This window comes from Abramis brama, assembly GCF_963993115.1.
Source record: "Abramis brama genome assembly, chromosome: 1".
In the NCBI taxonomy this organism is placed as follows: domain Eukaryota; kingdom Metazoa; phylum Chordata; class Actinopteri; order Cypriniformes; family Leuciscidae; genus Abramis; species Abramis brama.
Genome location: NC_139963.1, coordinates 54043323 through 54047938, shown reverse-complemented (window position 1 = coordinate 54047938; position 4616 = coordinate 54043323). Strand labels below are relative to the sequence as shown.

Sequence of the window (4616 nt, the reverse complement as noted above, 5' to 3'; positions counted from 1 at the left end):
CAGCTACAAGTGAAGACGAGCAGCAATGCATCAGGAAGAGCTGATATCTGTAAAGACTGAGTTTATTAAAGAGGACAGTGAGAACATGAGTGATCCAGAACCCTGCAGAATGAAACGCACTAAAGACACCGAAGAACAAAGAGGTTGGTGTTTATTCTTCATTCATTCATGATGCTGAAAAACATTCATGTTAGAAACATTCACATTTAGATAAACAGTTAAACTAGGAAATGGCTGCAATTTATTTTTTTTACAAATGGTCAGTAAATGGAGGTTACATATTGATTGTCAACATCACGTCAAACTAAATTTAAATATTTTAACTATTTTATTTTACATTTATTTTATATATCATTCACAATTTGCCAGAATTTTGTATATAACAAATAATAATTCCAAAAGTACAAATTTACAATATACTCCATTTTACTGCACAATGCATTTTTAATATTAATCATGTTAGATAGTTGTGTCATTGATCAAACATATTTAATAGTTCTCACTACAGAATCATGGGATTTGTGTCCGGCTTACAAGTGTTCACACTGTGACAAGAGATTCAGTCAGTCGTCACATCTGGAAACACATGAGATGATCAACACACTGTAATGCCTAACAGTTATATGTACTAAATAAAACATTACCGAACGTTATGTGCACACAATGACTGTCTATAATGTTTTAGAAATAATAATTGAAAGATCAGTGTACCTCATTCATAAAAAGTTTCAGGGACATAATATTAATTTATAAAAAGGCATAAAAAACTATTCCCTCCATCTCACTCTCTTTGAATTACTTTGATGAAAAATTAAAATAAATTTGAAAATGAAAGTTTTTCTTTAATTTCAGACCTGATGGAAGTGAAGGAGGAGAGTGAAGAACTGAGCGAAGTGAAGGAAGAGAGTGAAGAACTGAGCGAAGTGAAGGAGGAGAGTGAAGAACTGAGCAAAGTGAAGGAAGAGAGTGAAGAACTGAGTGAAGTGAAGGAGGAGAGTGAAGAACTGAGCAAAGTGAAGGAAGAGAGTGAAGAACTGAGTGAAGTGAAGGAGGAGAGTGAAGAACTGAGTGAAGTGAAGGAGGAGAGTGAAGAACTGAGCAAAGTGAAGGAAGAGAGTGAAGAACTGAGTGAAGTGAAGGAGGAGAGTGAAGAACTGAGCGAAGTGAAGGAAGAGAGTGAAGAACTGAGTGAAGTGAAGGAGGAGAGTGAAGAACTGAGCAAAGTGAAGGAAGAGAGTGAAGAACTGAGTGAAATGGAGGAGAAACATCATGTCAAACCTGGAGAAAAACCTTTAAGTCGCTCAAAGACTAAACAGACATTTTTAAAGGAAAGAAGAGCCAAGAAATCTTTCACCTGCACTCAGTGTGGAAAGAGTTTCACAACCAAACAACGTCTTGAACGTCACATGAGAGTTCATACAGGAGAGAAGCCGTTCACCTGTGATCAGTGTGGGACAAGTTTCAGGCAATCATCATACCTTAATGTTCACATGAGGATCCACACCGGAGAGAAGCCGTTCACATGCCATCAATGTGGGAATAGTTTCAGTCAATTAGCAAACCTTAAGAGTCACATAATGATCCACACAAGAGAGAAGCCGTTCACATGTGATCAATGTGGAAAAACATTTTGTAGTGCATCAGACCTGAAGTCACACCTGACCGTTCATACGAAGGAGAAGCCACATTCATGTTCTGTGTGTGGAAAGAGTTTTTCACTGCTGCATTATTTACGAAGACATCAGAAAATTCACACTGGTGTGAGAGAGTACGTGTGCTTTGAGTGTGGGAAGACTTTTAATACAGTGAACTGTTTAAAACAGCACCAGAGAATTCACACTGGAGAAAAACCTTACAAGTGTTCACACTGTGACAAGAGATTCGGTCAGTCAGCAAGTCTGAAATCACATGAGAGGATCCACACTGGAGAAACCCCTTACAAGTGTTCACGCTGCGACAAGAGATTCAGTCGTTCATCACATTTGAAAACCCATGAAAGGATCCACACTGGAGAAAAACCTCACAAGTGTTCACACTGTGACAAGAGATTCAGTCTGTCAGCAAATCTGAAAACACATGAGAGGATTCACACTGGTGAAAAACCTCACAAGTGTTCACATTGTGACAAGAGATTCAGTCGTTCAGCAAGTCTGAAAATACATAAGAGGATCCACACTGGAGAGAAGCCGCACACGTGTGATCAGTGTGGAAAGAGTTTCTCTATTAAAAGTCGCCTGAAGATACACATGAAGATCCATGCAGTGGAGACAGTCTCCACATCACCATAGTCAGAAATCACAGCAAGTAGTTCATCTTTATGTGCTGAGAAAAAAAAGCCACTTTTTCACCTTCGGAAAAGGGTCCAGTTGTGTTTCCACTTGAGCCTGGTTCGGTACGGCACAATTACAAGCCGTTCTCGGCCCTGAACTCTCAGCACACTTGGCTAACTGTGCCGAACCGGATGGTAGAATGTGTGTAGTGACCTAGCAATTTGAGTGATGCAAACACAAAGTTATCATAAAATTAAATGAAATAACATGGTTCCTGTACTCACCAACCATGTTATTTTTCAGATGTGTTTTGTCCATAGGAATGTTTTTCACTGCTGTAAATATAATTAGCTTGGTTGTGGATTATTTTCATGATCAATTTCATCAATTAGTTCTTGCAGCCCTAGTTAATCAAAGTTTGTTTTGATCATCAAAAACAATTTAAGAAAATTAAACATCGTTACTGAAGAAAAAAGAGGTTGTTGTTTATTCTTGATTCCTCATTCATTCATCGAGATTTACATTATTTCAGGTCAAGAATATAAAAAGACATTTTTGGGATCCAAACACTGGGTTGTTATGTCTGACCCAGGATCTGGGTTACACAAAATATACCCAAACTCTATAAAAACAACCCAAAAAATTGACCTAAAAGGCTTAAAGGATAATTCCGGTAACACTTTGTAGTTTATTTTGTCACTATTTTGTAGTTTGTTTTGGATGAACTAGAGTGGTGGACAAAGAAATTTTGACAATGGTTCCTTTCTCGACTTTTTTACTATTTTAGAATTGCCCATGACCGCTTTAGAATGGGAGTCTATGGCCATGCACAAACATGTCCTTAAAACAACCCTTAACGTTCGTTTTCAAAACTGTGCAACTCACCTAGTGGTTAGTGGTGTATGCAGAGTGGTTAGATAGACATGCGGGTTCTTTAGGGACACCTAATCTGTAGTTCCGATTCAAAATGTTCAAGCGTCGAACTAGACGCGAATTTGACGCTCTATTCGCGTTTGGTGTGAACGCATCATAATGAACAGGCTGCGATGTGAAGATTGCAATGCTGGAAATGTGTGTGTTAGAGAGAGAGAGAGAAGCACGGGCATGATCGAACAGTGGAAATGTAAAAACATACTCCGTCATTTTGTTCATACAGGACATCATTAAAACTGCAAAGTGTTTAGCCTACTTATATTTGTGTAAAACACAACATTGTGCTTTTGTCAAACTGTAACATACAACTGTCACCCAACCAAAATCACACGCACGCTGTTTAAAAGCAAAAATTCTCTCATCACTTCATCATATTGTATTGGTTTTCATTTCTTGTCCTAAAACAGAGCAATAATCTGTTTATTTTTAAGTTACACATTCTACATTGATTAAAAAAAAAAATCAAATGTTTTTTTAATGGTAGTATTATTTTATACAGAAATAAATTATTTATATTTCAGATGAGAATTAAGTTCAAGTTTATTAAAATTTTAAGGAAACAAATACATTGATCTGAAATATAGCAAATTAATTTTAAATTCATTCAGGTACAATTACCAAACATATCTCAAGGTCTGAATAAAGGGTGGCAGTCTTTCATTATCAACTGTTGTTGTGGACTATATACTGGAGAAGTATTTGTTCTCCATTTGAGTGAGATGTTTTTATGTGGCTAATTGAGTAAAGTGCTTCCATATATTTTATTATTATTAGTATTAGTTCAAGAATAAAATAAAAATATCGGATTGATATCGGTATCGGCAAATAGCCAAAGCTGCGGCATCGGTATCGTATCAGAAGTGAAAAAGTGGTATCGGGACATCCCTAATTACTTATTAGGATGTCCTGTTACTTTATCCACTACAGTAAAAGACCTGGGTGTTATACTCGATTGTAACCTGTCTTTTGAAAATCATATTTCGTATGTTACAAAAACAGCCTTTTTCCACCTTAGAAACATTGCTAAGCTACGTAATATGCTATCTGTTTCTGATGCAGAAAAGTTAGTTCATGCATTCATGACCTCGAGACTAGATTACTGTAATGCTTTATTAGCTGGTTGTCCTGCATCCTCAATAAACAAGGTACAGTTAGTCCAAAATGCAGCCGCTAGAGTTCTTACTAGATCAAGAAAATATGATCATATAACACCGATTTTATCATCACTGCATTGGTTACCTATAAAGTTCTGTATTAATTACAAGGTATTGCTACTGACTTATAAAGCCCTAAACGGCTTAGCTCCAGTCTATTTAACGGATCTTCTATCGCCCTATAATCCATCGCGCTCTTTAAGATCAATAAATTCGAGGCTTTTGGTCATACCTAGGATATCCAGGTCAACCAACGGAG

General features: G+C 36.9%; 1 protein-coding gene across 1 annotated transcript in view; it reads right to left on the bottom strand.

Moving 5' to 3' along the window:
- LOC311081665 (uncharacterized protein) overlaps nucleotides 1-4616 on the bottom strand; it is a gene marked incomplete at its 3' end in the record, with an annotated part of 465213 nt that overhangs the window by 49985 nt on the left and 410612 nt on the right. The window lies entirely within an intron of this gene.